Source organism: Colletes gigas, unplaced genomic scaffold (genome assembly GCF_013123115.1).
Source record: "Colletes gigas isolate AHSC1104 unplaced genomic scaffold, ASM1312311v1 Colletes_gigas_Sc00019, whole genome shotgun sequence".
NCBI lineage: Eukaryota > Metazoa > Arthropoda > Insecta > Hymenoptera > Colletidae > Colletes > Colletes gigas.
Genome location: NW_025106648.1, coordinates 391,257 through 409,532, shown reverse-complemented (window position 1 = coordinate 409,532; position 18,276 = coordinate 391,257).

The window sequence follows — 18,276 nt, the reverse complement described above, 5'->3', positions numbered from 1 at the left end:
GCTACGAATGGTGTACATATTATAATTTATCTTGTGAACTTATTCATTTTTTGTTTTTTTCTGGCTACCTCGGACTTCAATGGAGTTTTATGTACTTGAGTGCACTCTGAGTCGAGCATTAATCGACTAATTGTCCTCAACTAATTAATCGTCAGAATTGAATTGATCACGATCAACGTTAGTCGATTACAGGCATTCATCGTTCGTGATAATTGACAATTAAACTAAACGATAGTCGCATGCAACCGTCGTTGATCAAGTTAATGGTTAATCTCCAGCGGTGTTCGCTTGACAAAATTAAAAAATTACTTATTTGTACATTTATGAAATTCGATTACGCGAGATCAAGATTTTGCTATGAAATTTGAAAAAATACCTCGAAAACCAATTAAACTGTTGTGATACTAAATAAATGAATAAATTAAGTGCCATTAACCACCGTAAATTATATTTCTAAGCTTCGATATAAGTCTTACAGAAACATATTTGATCAATATATTAATTTTTGCCTCTACCTACATTCCATAGAAGTTAATATTCCCAATGCACGTTTCTTTTAATTATTTTTCAATTCCCCACAAGAACGTTTACCACGCAAAGTATAAATCGAGGTAATTTTTATCAAACGTTTTCGAGTGATTCTGTTAGGCCCGCGTGTCAGTGATCGAGGACGTTAAAACGATATTGTGCAGAAAAGTTGATCGACGACGAAGATTCCTCGAAATTCCCCCGCGAGAATGGTCGACGAATTTTCTTGGTTATGCGGTTAGCGTCGAATGCCGCGAGTTTGCGAATGAATTACTGTTACATCCGACGATACCGTCAGGTATTTTCAAAGCAACTACAACAGCAGAACGCGCAAGGTATGCCGCTGAGAGTCGTACAATTATTTGAGGTTAAAGGACGACGCTGATATATTAGGGCGAGGTTCTCCCCCGAGGAGACTGTCATCTACAGTAAAGCCGGCAGTCGTCGACAAGCTAGGTCTTCCAGATTATTGGACGCTGTTACATTTCGTCTGATTTCACCAGCACTTTGCTTTCCCGTCGACGCTTTCCACTAATTTATTTTCGCCCAACAAACCACGCAGAACATCCATTCTAGCATGAAAATCGCGAGAGAACGATGACTCTTCTTATAATATTAATTGCTTGTGGTCAACTTTGGAACTAATTATGCAAAAACAGAATCAACCTTTTTTTTTTTAGTTTTCCCCCATTAATTTTCGAATTTATTTTTTGTTGCATAGAAAACAACAAACATATTTAGGAGGGTTGAATACAACTTCAGAATGATTCAAAGCCACAGGAGAAAATTCACCATTAGGGAGGTTTTATTATTTAAATGTAATACCAATTGTCATCCATTTTTGTGGGATGGTATTTACAACGTTCTAAACAAATGAAATTAGCAATTTTATAAATCGAGGTATATTCACACACTATAATAGTGATTCGATAGGAATGAAAAGAAGCTGGTTTTTTATCAATTTTTTCCCCCTATTTATTTTTACCAAACGTTTTTATTATGTTTATTATTTTATTATGTTACATCTATTTGCAAAGAAGTATTTTTATATAATATTAACAGACAAGTAATAACCAATTATAAAACCATATACATATATTTCAATGTATAGAAAATGAACTACCAATTTCAAAAACTACTCAATTCATAAGAAACAAATTTTTTTTTCCATTTATACTGAATCACCATAATGGTATACGCATACCAATGGGAGTAACTGTACGTGACAGTGGTAACAAACGTGTTGAATAAATAATAATCTGTCATATTTCCATACATACGCCACTAAAATCGAGGCTGTGTTCAGAAACAGCACTTCGAGCTGCTCCTTGCCTGTTTTTGCATTTTTTATTTCCACGTGCCCGGCTTCCCGGGCGGTAAACGAAGGTTAACGTCACACGCACACCGCAAGCCGCGCGCAATAAAGACGTCGAACAAAATAAAACGCATAAAAGATTAAATAAAACGTCGCTAACCCCCCCCCCGAGCGAAGATTAAATTTCAAAAGCTCTCTCCAGAAATGCGTTCGTCGTAAATTGAAATCGCGATACATTCGATCGAACGTTTGCATGCTCAGTGGGATCGCTCGTCGTGCAGAATTGCGCGACAAATAAAACGGGAAAGTCGTTCGTGTGAAATTAGTATCGCGTTCGCGGAGCACCGTCGAGGAAACTTAATTACTCCGTAGGGATACAAATATAGCGATCCAATCGATCATAAACCGCGTGGAGGGCTGCCATAAATTGTACGACGATGGTTAGAAAGTGGATACAAGCAATCGGAAATTAATTCGATTATTATATACAATCTATAGAGACTGTTTCCATTTTTGGGAAATTTCAATTCTCAAGAAATTACAGAATTAACTTAATATGAGAAACTATGAGAAATACGTGAGATACGAATTATTTTATTTAGGGGTTGAGACAACCCTCTATAAAGCTCCCATTTCATTGATTTTATTAACCCCTTGACGTACGATTTAATTATAATTTTTCAAATGTACTATTTAATTTTTTTTTAATTTGTCACGAAAAGGAATAAAATTGATTTTAATATATAAGACTTGATGAGTAGCCTCATGGTTGTGAAATTTGATATCAAGAATTTCTGACGAGTCAGATGAATTTGCATAAAGATCCCCAGTCTAGTAATCAACGTATAAAGAATATAAAATGTCAAATACTAGGAAAATGAAGGAAGAATGTAAACAAATGTAAGTATATAGTATAGAAAATAAATAACGTATGTTGATCTAAATTTGACCACCAGGCCTTCCAGGCTGACAGACTCTGGTCACGATTGAGTGTCAACCTGAAGGACATTACTGTACTTTGCGCGTACTTTTGCTAGCCCCATCGAAACTGCTCCGATGTCTCTGTATAGATAGTGGCCCGTGATGTATATACGTTACGAAGAATTTCCGCATGAACTTCTCTTCTATACGTGAAGCAACGTGTAATGGGGCGAAATGCAAATTTAATGGATGCATTTCAGAAGGTGCACCGACGACCGCCAGGATCCACCACCGGAAGCGATACGTAAGATTCATTTATGCGTTGCCTCTCGGTGCGTTTGCCTCGACGAACGTCTCCAGCATCGAGGAAACGAACGATTGGTTAACGGTTTTTACGACTTCGGCGTTTCCGACGCGCGAGATGACGAATGACGTTGTTAGCCATTGAGATCGCATCGGGGAAGACAAAACTCTTGAATTTAAAAACAAGGATGAACGAAGCAGTAACGGGATGAGCACCAGTTTTATATGAAAATGGAGTCTAATAATTCATTTTTCTAATATTTCTGGTTCTCGTATGGGTGTATATTTGACACAGTTTTGCCCAGAAGTTGCTTATATTGTGAGAAATTGAATTTTTATTTTGTCTGCAACGACAAATAGAGTGGAGTTTCGTCGAGATTGAGAAGTGCTGTTTTAGAGGGGCATCGAACCGATTCTGTTCCATGATCGACTGTGTTTGTTTCAAAGTCGCTAAGTTCTGAGGACGGCCATCGATACTCGAGGTCGAGAGTACGGAACAGAGAGTGGAGTATAGTTACAGGTTGCTTAAATAATAATTCACGAGGGACGGTCCGGAATCGACCGGAACAATCGGAGCAAAATCTATTTATTCCAATCTTTGGCAAATTATTCAACGCAACGGACTCGAATGTTAAAATTTTTAAAGGTTCATAGACCATTTTTACAATTTGCAATGCTTCTCAATGCTTCATTTTTATCAAAAAAATCTCAACACTCCGACTAAAGTGGTCCCATAATGACGAAATGGGGTGCATACAAATTCCAATGTTTCCTGTTTTGATGTCTTTATAATTGTCAGGGGATGATCGAGTGCTAAGAACATATACTATTCTCTGTTGCTATACGTTCGAACAACCCAAGAAACGAATTTCGAGCGAATTTCTTTGGATATGACATTTGCTTGAAACAGGAAGGCGTTCATCGTCCATCGTCGCCGCGATTCAGACACTCTCGCTAATAGTCGTTTCTCCTAACCGAACGCCACCCCCTCCCTCCCCCCCCATTTCAACCCTTTGCCGACCGCAGTCGCTGAATTATGTACAGGCTCAAAGGCAGGTGATAATCCGGAGCAGCGAAATGCTAAAAGGCACGCCATTAAGCGTCCGTGTAACTTCTCGCCGGGATGAAAAGGTCTGCGTCGCTGAATCGGCGGTGGCCACCTCCCCAAAACTCGATTCGAAGTTTCCCTTGGCGCGATCCCCGGGCAAAGTGTACCCACCGTCAAAGTAGCCCGTTGTGCCGCGAATAACAAATAAACTGTTAACGTTCCCGCGCTTTTTCCGTCGCTTTTCGAGAAACCAACCCCTACGGCCCAACCCCCGTTACTCTCACCAAAAAACTCGATTAGCCGCGGGACAAACAATATTTCCACACTTTATTCTCCTTCTTGGTCTCCGTACTCTCGACTTCTCAAGGCTCCAATTTTTTGCCATTAAAATCTATTTGTATTCTTTGCCCATTCAACAATCAGGTTTACAATTTAGAATTAAATTCCAAATCTATTTTTTTGTGTGAGTATTTTTATATATTGTTTATCAATAACAACTATTCTCTACATCTATTCTTTACCCATTCAAAAATAAGGTTTACAATTTATAATCAAATTGTAAGTTTCAATATTGATTCTATTTTTTTTCTGTGAGTATTTTTATATATAGTTTATCTATAAAGACTGTTTTCTCAACTGTAAAAATACCATTATATTTTCTCTTGTATGTTAATCAGTATTCGTATAATAAATAAATAATCGATGTTCATATTATATCTTTGTTCCTCTCTGAGGGGCTTAAGTGCACATAAAATTGTTCAGACTTCTTAGTATACTGACGCAACTCTCAAGCTCACCGCTAGAGGGCTATACTCAATCTGTAATTTTCCCACAAGTACTCGACCATTGAATGTAAAAGAAGCTTCTGACAATTTTCTCTCTAGTTTTCACACATGCAAATTATATAACTCTACCAACTCAATGTTAAAACGAACAATAATCTCTCTAAATGCAGGTTAAGGGGCTCTGTAGCTCCACACAGTGAGAAACACCCAAAAAGAAAGAAAATCCAGGGTCTGCTCTACTGATGAGTCTCACTAACAGACCCACAACACGACAATAACAGAGAATAAAATGGAAAAGTCAGTAAAATAAATAATAAAAAATAAAATTTGGCGAGTTTCCCAAATATTTCGACGTCCTCCATTACCACGAAAGTTTCAAAGTATGAAGGGCACGGAAACATCGAGGTATCAGAGTATTAAAGAGTCGATTAATCACTGTTGTACCCGGTGTCCACTCGAAAGTTTTCGCCCCGGTATCGAGAACAAGAGCTTTCTGGCGCTGGAAGTTGCCCCGTCACTCGTAAGATCGACTCCCAGGAGCGTCTATATAAAAAAAAAACCCTTGCTCTCCCCAGACGTTGTATCCGCGGGAGAGTTTTACTCTTGACAGTGACTCTTGAGAGCAAAAGTTTACATTAAATGCCCCGGAGTTTTCGAGATCCAGCTGATAAGCCCAGCGTCGCGGGAGTTTATGGGCGCGATCTCCTCGTTCAAGATTAAAGCGACCGAAAGTTCGCGGCGAGGACACTGGGGTGGAGCGGAAAGCACCGTCAAGATGTCCGAAACGGATGTCTTTCCAGTCGTTTACGCTTTCGAAATATTTGCCACTCGATTCCCGTGTACACGGCCGGCCTCTCGAACGGCTTTCGAAACTTTGCGCTGGGAGTGGACCCTTCAGGAAGGAAGGAGCCCGGGGAGCCTAGGGTCTTTCGCGAAAGTTCCTGCCCGCGTTGACGGGCGCGCGCGTAGACGGCCGCGAAAAACAGAGAAAAACAGGGCGACGAAAAATCTGGACGGGCCATGATGGAAAGGGTGAAGTTGGAGCCCCGGAGGATACCGGAGGCAGCCTGATGAGAGATAACAAACTTCATCTTTCTTCGCGGATGCCGCCTCCCTAAACCACCGGCGCGACTATAGCCGCGGATAGGCGTCTATAGATCTTCGCGCGAGCCTTCGACGGGAGCGCTCTGTGATCATTTTTACTTGAAATTTACTTCCTGCCACTGGAACCCTCCCGAAAATGCGGTAAAAAACACTTTCAGACTGATCACTCACGAGGTATTGAAGATACCAAGAAAGTGTTTTCACAAAAGTTGTTAAAGGGGTGCATCATTTCGTATAAATAATTTTTGTATAGGTGGAATGGTGGTCAAGGAAATTTTTAAAAATGGATTTTATTGTGGGAAAAATTCGGTGGTTATGGTAATGATTCTTAAAATGAACATCGTTCTTGGGTTGGTGCGTTCATTTAACGTACAGCAGAGAAGAATCTCGATACCAGCAGATGTTTGTACGGATGATGATCATTCTTGAAATAAATTCAACTTGAAACGTTCAATTTACGAATCGTGAATCACGAATCATTTTAAGAATCATTGTTGCACCAAGTTGTTTGAAGGGTGACGAACCTTGGAATCGATGATCGCGGGGAACGAACTCTGGCCAGGTGTAACCGTTGAAAATTAATGTTTGAATAATATATCGCGCCACGTGGAATTCGCGGTTTAATGTTAAATTGCGGGGATATTACAGCGATTTGTTTAATACGGTCTCATTCGGCCGCGTGCTATAGCGTTTCAGAATATGGGAACGCAAATAGATGGTTAGTCGCGAATTAATAATAAAACGATACCGACTATGTAAATTATTACTCGGTATTTCATTTATTTTCACCCCACCCCGCGAGACCATACTTTATAGACTCTGTTTGCAGGACGCGTGAGAGTGATCTCTATTTCAAATTTTCATACTCTTTCGACGATAAACAAATTTACAACTCGCGAGGGTAGAGCATGAATCGAAACAGATTTTAAAATATTACTGTTTAGAATCAAAGTTTGTAAATAAACGTCACAATTTGAACAGAGGATTTCGTTTTTATTTAAAATTATAGACTTTGGTAAAAGAAATGGAAAAGTGCTTGGAAGATTTGGAGGTTTTGTAGATTAAATATTTTAAATTCTGTCAGAATGTTGATTCGTTAACTGTGAGCTATTGTATATTTAAATGTAGCGCAGTTCACGAGTTTTTCAGCCGTTGTTATAGTACAATAATGCGATATTTAATAGCCAATATTTATGTAACCGTTTTTATTGAATCGCCAAATAAAATAAACCGAATTCATTCCATTCCTATCTCATGTATCACTGGAAACACCATTCCGAAAGTTTAAATTGCTTGCTGGAATGTATAACAGGAACGGAACAAACGTCCTTAAACGGAATTGTTTTCGAAATTATTCGAGGCAAATATTTCAAACCCTAAATCAGAAAAATATTGCTCGACTATGTGTGTTCGTAAATCTTACTTACTATTTTGTTCCCCTGACCAAGTAGAATTTGGTCGATCGGGTTGTTTTATATTTTATATATGCTAAATACGTTTGTATTATATATATATTTTTTATATTTTAAATCACTTTTGAAAAGAATTTTAATTTCTTTCATTTAAATTACGATATCTCCGAAACGAAAAGTCGAATTGACATAAAACGAAAATTGTTTTAAAGGGTAGATTTTGATGCTTCTAACAGTGGCTCAATTATGGAGAATACACTATTTTTTAATGCATGTTATTAGACTGTTCTAAGACAGTGGATATCGGTTGTGGTAGGTTTAGCGTGAATGTTCTAATATTACAGTATAATGATTCGCGTCGAGACGACTAAAAAACGATTTTTGAGACATTTTTCACCGTAGTAAAATATTTGCTCACCTACAGCATGCAACATGGTAGGAAAGTACATATTGGCCCGAGGGCCAAAACGAGTTTGACATGCTTGAGCTGCGTACTACATACTAGCTTACCACAACATGTAGCTCATCGAAAATTATGAGATTTTAATAGCACGTAACTCTTAAACGCTTCAATGTTAGCGACCACTGTCCCAGCACCAAAGATTGGCATAATCCTTATCTAGCTAAATATATCAACTAACGAATGAAATTAGTCTTTAAATGAAAATAAAAAATTCAATCGTGCAGTGCAATATTCCCAAAAGACAAACAATTGTTTTCAAATGGTCACCTCAAAGTGACGATTTTCGATAAAAATATGTGCAATCTAGTCAATATTCTATATTCTATATTCTCTAGTGTCTATTCTCTAGTCTCTATTATCTATTCTCTAGTCTCTAGTCTCTATTCTCTACTCTCTAGTCTCTAGTCTCTATTTTCTATTCTCTATTCTCTATTCTCTATTCTCTATTCTCTATTCTCTATTCTCTATTCTCTATAGTCTCTATTCTACTCTATATCGCAATCTATCAGTAAATCTAGTGTTCATGAAGAATAATGAAGAAAGGTTCAGACATTAAGAAATTAATATTAGAACTCGAAAAAAAGGAAACTAAAAAATTGAATAAATGTACATTGAGAAAATTAGTTGAGAAAACGTAAAATAAATTGTTGCTTTCTTTTGGTCTCATTGATTATTCATTATTCAACTAAATTTTTAGTGACGATTTTCTATAAAAATATGTGCAATTAATAGCTGTAAATTTAGTATTCATGAAGAATAATGAAGAAAGGTTCAGACGCTAGGAAATTAATATTAAAACTTGAAAAAAGGAAAGTAAAAAATTGAATAAATGTGCACTAAGAAAATTAGTTGAGAAAATGTGAAACAAATTGTTGCTTTCTTTTGGCCCCATTAATTATCTATTATTCAACTAAATTTTTAGTGAAGATTTTCTATCAAAATATGTGCAATTAAAATCTGTAAATTTAGTATTCATAAAGAATAATGAAGAAAGGTTCAGACATTAAGAAACAATAATTAAAACCAGAAAAAATAAAAATAAAAAATTGAATAAATGTACATCAAGAAAATGTAAAACAAATTGTTGCTTTCTTTTGATCCCATTGATTATCTATTATTCAACTAAATTTTACCTCGATTTAGGCTTTTTTCTAAAATAATCTAGCCTTTTATAAATCACACCTTAACCTTTTAAAAAAAAAACTACTACTACTACTACTAATAATAATAATAATAATAATAATAATAACAGTAACAATAACAATAATAATAATAATAATAATAATTTATCGACTACATTTGCAATGAATCAAACAAATGCACAATACTTTTTAATCGTCCTCGAAATATTCAAAATTGCCGCGCGTGGAGCGTACATAGCACGTTGGGAAACACTGCCCCATCCTCACCGATAATTCAATTACGTAGATCGTCCGAGGTCGCCAGGCTAGAATACTCGAGCTAAATTTTTTCCGATACAAAATGCCAAATTATGCGCGCCATAAGCTGTTCGAAGAGCTCTCCGTAACCCTGTATTACGCGTTACCATTACCAGTATCAATGCTGTCCGCCAACGGGCGAACGATCACCGGCAAAATAGGCAAAGAAACGAAGTGACCGTGCCCGAGGAGAATTTTAAACAGGCGGCTCGCGTGCATTCGCACCTGCACGCGTACACAAGACGAGGCTCGTGGGAGCGTTGCTCGCCGCGTAAAAATTAAACTCGGCCCGAATCCACAAAACGCCGTGATTAAACCGGAAGAGAAATTTAATCTACTTTAAACTCGGCGTTAAACTCACGCCCCGCCCATTTCGTTGACACGGTTCCTCCGCCACCCCCCGCGATGATCCACGAATCGATCTCGAAAAAACGAACCCCGAGAAATCGAATAAAACGAACGGATGCCAGCTGTTCCTGCGGAATGGAAATTATGATACCGTGGTTTCGCGAGCGACGATCATTTTCGTTTCCTCGTTCCACGTCACGGAAATGTAATTAATGCATTAGGTGATTAATGTAACGAACTATGATAGCAGGGGCGCGATTTCGGTTCGAGAACAATTTTCAGTTGGCAAAATGTATCGAAAATAGGCATGCAAATTAAAAAGTGTCGAAATTGTTAGACCTTGGGTTGAATTTTTAATTGGATAAAACGGATCAAAACTTCGTTTGATTTGAATTTTTTTTAGATTCACTTCACTGATTGAGTGAGACATTTTGCATAGATAGTGCATATATACGATTTTCGTTATTTATATAAATTTTGCAATTAATTCTTATACTCGGAGCCTAGTAGAAGCTGTTGTGAATGCTAAAACATTTATTTGTTTTTATTAGTAACATACTGAAATTAATTGAATAGTATTGAAAATAAAGCCACGATATAAGATAACGTAAATTAACGAAAAATCTACTATTTATAACAATGTACAAACTGGCTATACTGTACTAAATACAAGTTGTTCGATAATGAGCAGTTCTTGAAATTATGGGGAATCGCGTTGCACGAATTACCAATTATCGGTTCGTTACATAGCACATTGTTTATTAATTATTTATCATTATCCCTTTAAAGGGATTATTAACGAGGATCACTGAAAATTCTCTTATCGAAAATGCAAATAAATTTCTACCGCGAAAGAGAACTCCATCAACAAGTTGGACTCGAAAGCGATTGTTTTAATAAGATACGAAGGAATTAATAGATTCGTTAAATAGCAGATTATTCAAGTAATTCGAAGAAAATTTTCGAACAAGAATTCCAGTGATTCTTCCGCAACGAACTCTGAATTAATCGATCCGTCAAGTAACAGGTGCTTAATTAATTCCCCGTTCTGTGATTTCAAACAATCGAGGAAAGAAGGAAACGAATTTCGAACGAGAATTACTGAATTACTTTCGCGTTCCTTACAAATATTCCGTGTAAATATTTGTACTTAAAAATTAAAACGAATTTCAGTCATCAAAAATTAATTTCTAACAGAATATGCAACAAGGAGGCGATGAAAAATTTATTTTAATATTTTTGATAAATTACTCACGAACAGCCAAACACCTCTGCATTTTCGACTCACCTGAAACAATAAATAATACATTGTTAGAACGATATTAAAAAATATAAAAATTCAAAATTCTTAGCTTTTTATAACAAAATTATAACAAAAGGGAATTGAAGCAGTTCAACGCGATTCAATAAAAAAATTCTTGTAAAAATTTCATCCGCGTAAACCAACTGTAAACCCGTATTATCAAAAAATGAAGAAAGCTGTATAACGAAAAGGATTCACCGTGAAAGAAAATAAAGTTTAATCCTTTCGTGCGAGCTATACTACATTATTTTATAATCCCATAATTAAATTCGTACTTCAGTGGGTGGTGTATGAGCCCGGTTGAGGATCCCTGTTCTAAATAAAGTAATTTAAAAAGTTCCCGGTATAACGGTTTCTGCGCTACGCACGCTATACCGCGAAAGGATTAATCCCGGGATGGTTAAGTTCATTGCCAGAAACGGGAATCGCCCGTAAATAAAAAGGACAGTTAAAACGTTTTGCAGATCCCGCGCAAACGCGCTTTATTCGCAGGAAAAAGAGCAACTTGGTGGACTCCGTGCAAACGGAACGTTCCTACGGAATAGTTCGAGCAAGACGGCAAGAAGTTGCCGGTTGCTTCGCGAAACTTGCGAATACCTCGAAGCGCTCTTGCTGAAATTGATTTCCATTCGAAACTAAACAGTTCCTGCTCGCACGGTGCGTGCACCATCGTCAAACGATATTGTTAAACAGAATAGAGACCCAAAATACGCGAAAAGATTCTCGCGATAGCAATTTAACCACTTTAGTTGGGCGAATCTGTGAATCTAGGAGCCTTTGAGATTGCAAAATTCAATTATATGGGAGAATTTGGTACAAATATCGTGAGAAATACAAAAGTTTTCAGTCATTGTGGGAGAAATAATCACCTACGTTTTATCGAGGTAGGAAAGTTGCGTCTTATCGAGGTATTACACTTCAGAGGAGTAATCATATTTGAAACGCCACTGGGTAGCAATTATTGATGTTTACAACATATTTTTCGTGTAAAATAGTTTTAAAATTATCAATTTAAGTACTCGTTACGATATTTATAAAAAAATTGTATGTTTAGTGATTAATAAATTGTAAATATTTACACGTAACTGATATTGAAGTAGTGAATCGTTTTGCTCATTGCACTCTGCTCTACTAAATTATCAAAACGTAATTTCTAAGTGAAAAAATTAGTTTTTACAAAAATATAGAATATACGTTTCCTTTCAAAAATTTTATTTCACAAATTTGTCTATTTTCAACATTGTTTTTTCTCTTTCGAACAATTCAATTTGCCTCCACAACCGAATTACGTCGAACTGTTTGTGCGCAAAGCCAACGATCAAGTAAAGATTATCGAGGGCCACTCGATCGAAGCAGGGGGCGATGGGGGAGTAGCCACAGAGTGCAGGGAGACGTCGAGGAAGACCAGAAATCGAGAAAGAAGAGAAAAACAAGAAACCCTGGCGAACAGGACGGTGCATCGCATTTCCGCCAGTAATCAGTAAATTTCCCAGAAACCAGAAGTTTCGAGTCAAAGTGATTTCAAGGGAGAGCCCTCCCTTCCCCTCCCCCTCCCGATGGTCGGGCAGGAACACTTGCCGCGATCGAACCGATGAAATCTTTTCGAGTAGGTCGAGACCGGGACCTAACCAGGCTGCCAGGGATTTACGCGAAATCCGTCGATGAGAAGGTAAAAGGTCGACGAGCATCGCGGAAACGAAGACGGGGGATGGTGGGGTTACGTCGGGTGGGTGGATCGGAAAAAGGGGATGGCGAGCAGACAGCGGACGGGGGTGGGAAGTGTTGGACGAAGCGAGAACGAGTACGAGAACGAAAAGAAGCAAGTGTACAGAGATAAGAAAGACTGAGGGCTCTCAGTTTGCGCTATTTTCTTGTCGTCGGTCCCTGGGAGAGAATAAAAGTTAGAAGACGGCCAGGGAGAGGCGCGGAACCAATTTCCCAAAGGTACTCGACGATCCTAAAAGTAGTCCTCGCGCGAAAACGCGCCGTTTCGTCGCAACCTAACGCGAGAATCTTCGTTTTCCGATGCTTGAACGATACGAGGGATAATTTTTAGATCGATGATTCGTTAAATGAACTCCTGACGTGATTCGTAAGTTGAACGTTTCGATCCCTCCCAACTTGGAAGATACTCCTTAGGGCTCAGTGAATTCATTTTAAGATTTATTACTGTATAAACATCTTCTGATGTCGAAATTCGAAGCAATGTTCATTTTAAGAATCATTACTGTTAACGCTTCGATCTCTCCCAATTTGGAGGATACTCCTTAAAGTTCAGTGAACTCATTTTAAGATTTATTACTGTATAAATATTTTCTGATGTCGAAATTAGAAGCGATGCTCATTTTAAGAATCGTTACTGTATATCGAAGGAAACGATGAATGTGGTGTACACGACGTGTTTCAACTGGGAATTCGAGGATACAGAAACGAGTCCAGAGAGTTTATTTTAAGAATCATTTTAAACATCTGGTGTCGAAATTCGAAGCAATGTTCATTTTAAGAATCATTACTGTATATCGAAAGAAACGATGAATGTGGTGTACACGACGTGTTTCAACTGGGAATTCGAGGATACAGAAACGAGTTCAGAGAGTTTATTTTAAGAATCATTTTAAACATCTGGTGTCGAAATTCGGAGTGACGTTCATTTTAAGAATCATTACTGTATACCGAAAGAAACGACGAATGTGGTATACGTGGCGCGTTTCAACTGGGAATTCAAGGATGTAGAGACGAGAATTTACGGTGGTCCGCGACATTTGCGAACTTTTTGTCGTCCGATTGTAGACCGAGGACGCGCGATTAATTTCAATGGAACGGTGCGCTCGCATAAGAACGATAATTTTAGCGTACGAGGCGATATATAGATTTCTGCGTTAAACGTAGAAAATAGTAAGGCAAGTGATATAAAGCACGATCGATGAAAAATGCAAGAAAAAGAAGATCGATCTTCTTGAATCGCGACGATAACACATCGTGTTATTCTATAGTTTTGTACCTCTTGTATCAACTGTGTATATCACACGAGTGGATCTTCAGACGTTCAATGAATAAATAAATCGCGTCTCGGGATTGCTGAGTCAGGCTTACTAACGAGCAGCAAACTCGATTCAAATCAACATTTCTCTGTTTTATATTATTTATTATCAGATATCTGTTAAAATTCGAGATAAAGATTGTTCGAAGGAAATACTTGTGTTTACTCGTCGGCAGTAAATTCGAGTCGCAAAAAAAACGCGCGACAACACGTCGCTTAAATCTTCCGTCAAAATTTCATTTACCGTCATACGAAGTTGTTCGCCGCGCCACTTTCCCACGTGAAAAATTAAAGACAGTTCTCGCACGACCGCTGGAAAACTACGAAACTTTACTGCGACGGGACTTGACGTCTCCGGTGTAAACATCCGCGAAAAACACGCTTCTGCCGCTCTCTGGAAACCTCTAATAATGCGTCGCGTGTACTCGAGACACCGACGCACTGTGGGAGTGTGGAGGAAGCACACAAAAATCACGAAAAACCTCTCACGCTCACAATTTTCCCAGTTTCGTTATCAGCACCAAAGATCTGAGTTGAAATATTTATAAAAGTGAAATGAACCCTACGGAGGTCAGGATATTATTAAAAATAAATGATAAACAAAAAGGAGACTCCCACAAAATTCACGAAAAAGCTCTGATGCTCACAATTTTTCCAGTTTCGTTATAAGAGTCAAAGATCTGGGTTGAAATATTTATAAGAGTGAAACTAACCCCTCGGAGGTGAGGATACTATTACAAATAAGTTATAAACAAAAAGAGACTCCTACAAAATTCACGAAAAAGCACTGATGCTCACAATTTTTCCAGTTTCGTTATAAGCGCCAAAAATCTGGGTTGAAATATTTATAAAAGTGAAATGAACCCTACGGAGGTGAGGATATCATTAAAAATAAACGATAAACAAAAAGAGACTCCCACAAAATTCACGAAAAAGCTCTGATGCTCACAATTTTTCCAGTTTCGTTATAAGCGCCAAAGATCTGGGTTGAAATATTTATAAGAGTGAAACTAACCCCTCGGAGGTGAGGATACTATTAAAAATAAGCTATAAACAAAAAGAGACTCCTACAAAATTCACGAAAAAGCTCTGATGCTCACAATTTTTCCAGTTTCGTTATAAGCGCCAAAGATCTGGGTTGAAATATTTATAAGAGTGAAACTAACCCCATGGAGGCGAGGATATTATTAAAAATAAACTATAAACAAAAAGAGACTCTCACAAAATTCACGAAAAAGCTCTGATGCTCACAATTTTTCCAGTTTCGTTATAAGCGCCAAAGATCTGGGGTAAACTATTTATAAGAGTGAAACTAACACCACGGAGGCGAGGATATTAGTAAAAATAAACGATAAACAAAAAGGAGACTCCCACAAAATTCACGAAAAAGCCCTGATGCTCACAATTTTCCCGGTTTCGTTATAAACGCCAAAGATCTGGGTTGAAATATTTATAAGAGTGAAATGAATTATAATATTATTAAAAATACACGATATACAGAAAGAGACTCCCACAAAATTCACGAAAAAGCTCTGATGCTCACAATTTTTCCAGTTTCGTAATAAGCGCCAAAGATCTGGCTTAAAATATTTATAAAAGTGAAATGAACTCCATGGAGGCGAGGATATTATTAAAAATAAACGAAAAACAAAAAGGAGACTCCCACAAAATTCACGAAAAAGCCCTGATGCTCACAATTTTTCCAGTTTCGTTATAAGCGCCAAAGATCTGGGTTGAAATATTTATAAGAGTGAAATGAATTATAATATTATTAAAAATACACGATAAACAGAAAGAGACTCCCTCAAAATTCACGATAAAGCTCTGATGCTCACAATTTTTCCAGTTTCGTTATAAGCGCCAAAGATCTGGGGTAAACTACTTATAAGAGTGAAACTAACCCCGCGGAGGCGAGGATATTATTAAAAATATAGTACAAAAAATATCTGACGTTAGTTTGATAATATTATGAAGGTATCAGGATGTTGCACCGACGGTGGAAATTGACTTTACGGTTTTGTGTACGGATGCGTCTAACCACACAAATCTTCGCGAAACACAGGATTCCGGAAGCTCGATTATCTCCGTGATTTTCCTCTCGACGGGCATAGACTGATGCGCGCGAGTGCACGTGCGCGTCACATCAGTCACGTGCATGACGCTGAGACGTGGGAGGGAAAACAACAGGAGGAGATCCTTTTCCAGAAGGAAGACGAACAGTAGTAAACACAGCGTTACCGTAAAATGGAGAATATGAAAAAAGAGTGGCTCCGCGAGAGAAGGGAGCAAGAACAGAGCTTTGCTTTAAGACACAGACAGGAGGAACTATTTTTTGTGATTTGCTAACAGAAACGAAACTTCAGCAACGGAGGGAAGGAACAGTGCTCTCTGACGTGCCAAGAACAGTTTTTTTTAAATTAAGGAGCAGAGGTAGAAGTTATTACTCTCAAAATCGAGACCAATAAAAGATCGAATCACTTTGAATCTGTAAGAGAGTTCCTTCTGAAAGTGTCTAATAAACACAAAGACTGTTCTGGAAATGAACAAAACGTTTAAGGAGAACAGAGACTGTTCAAAGAATACAACAATCATTTCGACAAAAATCAGGGAACAAACGGTTTATAGCGTTATCTGATGACGGCGAGAAACACAATCTTTTCTTTGCAAAGCGAGAGCAAAAACAGATAAGAGCAGCTCTTTTCTCGGCAGAGAACAAAGGCAGAGCAACCCTTAATGGCATCTGCAGAGCAAAATTAGACCCATTTGCTAACAGAAGGCAGCAAAGTGACAGGTTTTCCGCCGCGACGGGGAAACAAGGTCTTTCCATCAGAAAAAAAGAGAATTTCTCTTAAGAAAGGCGGGCAGAAGGCAGAATTATTACGAAAAAAGCTGGAAACCGTGTCGCAGAATTCTCTAACGCGAAACGTAAAAACTAACAAAAGTTTGTAACGTAAAATATCGAGCGATACTCGTTCCTCTGTTGTATTTTCTATCCCCTGGAACGAATTGCAGTGTCAAATTTCGGCCAATAGCAATATTTTCCCGGCGTTATATTTTATAACTGCCCGGGAAAGTAGGGTACGATGTTTTCCAAAGATGAAGAAAGTTTAGCTATTTTTAAGTAATAAGAAAGCCATTGCAAGAGAGGATTCTCCTTTTAAAGAACAGCAAAGCCTTACCCGTGACGCGGAACGAAGATGGAGAGAGAAACGGAGGAAGATGAGCGAAACAACGGGAGTAACTACGACACTGTCGGGTTTAATTAATTGTAAACAATCAAGGGAAGCTGCAGAAGCTCGCGAGATACTAGCTGCACAGCTGCACGTACACCAGCCGCTAACAACTCGTCGTAAATCGCCGATTGCCATCGTCACGGAGTTCCATCGACGGGGATCCCCGCCAGTGTATTTGTGCGCGCGCAAATAAACGGATCAGTGTTGTCAGTATGCACCCAACTGTGGAAGCATGGGAATCGTCGAGAAATAGGCGTCACTGACGAAACGATTTCGATAATAATCGTCGTATAATAACAGGTGCTTCAAAAATGCAGGACGAACAGATGGCTAAGAAATTCCTCGTGAAAAAAGGAGTCGAAAAATCCTTTGCCATTTTGCGATCCAAGGTTTCGTTACAGAGATAAGAACAGTCAAAGATTATTGGCGCAACTTTCAACTTTGGCGCGACTCAGACGTTTTTAATTGCTCGTATCTCGATAACGAAACCTCGGATCGTGAAACGGAAAAGGACTTTTTTATTTGTTATTGTATGAAGAATTGATCTTGAATAATTGAACGATAAAAATACTCATTCGTTCATTAGAAAGACTAAATATTAAGCGCTAAACTTTCAGGTCACACACAAGATGAAACATCAAAGTAAATGCCTTGCAAGTTTATATTTAAGAAAAAGAGTTGATCTTTCCAATGTTTCTACTGCTCTTCGTTATTAAAGAAACCTAAATACGTATCCCCAAACGCAACAACCGAAGTCGAGTATTGAATGGAATTTATTTCGATTCGAATTCAAAACAAGGAATACAAGGTTGAAGCGAGCCGGAAGATCTGATGAATCGAGCCGCGTGTTTGACATGGTTGCGTTAGTATAAAAGGGATGACCCGCGCGTTTCGCGTTCCCTATTTTTCTTCGCTGCAACGACGCGGCTTCGATACGAGTTTCGTCGAAAGATGTATTTATTTAGCGCTCCTGGCGCTGTTTGTCCGCCCACCGATAGAAAAAAACCAGTTATTTATGTGGCCGCCCGGTCGAA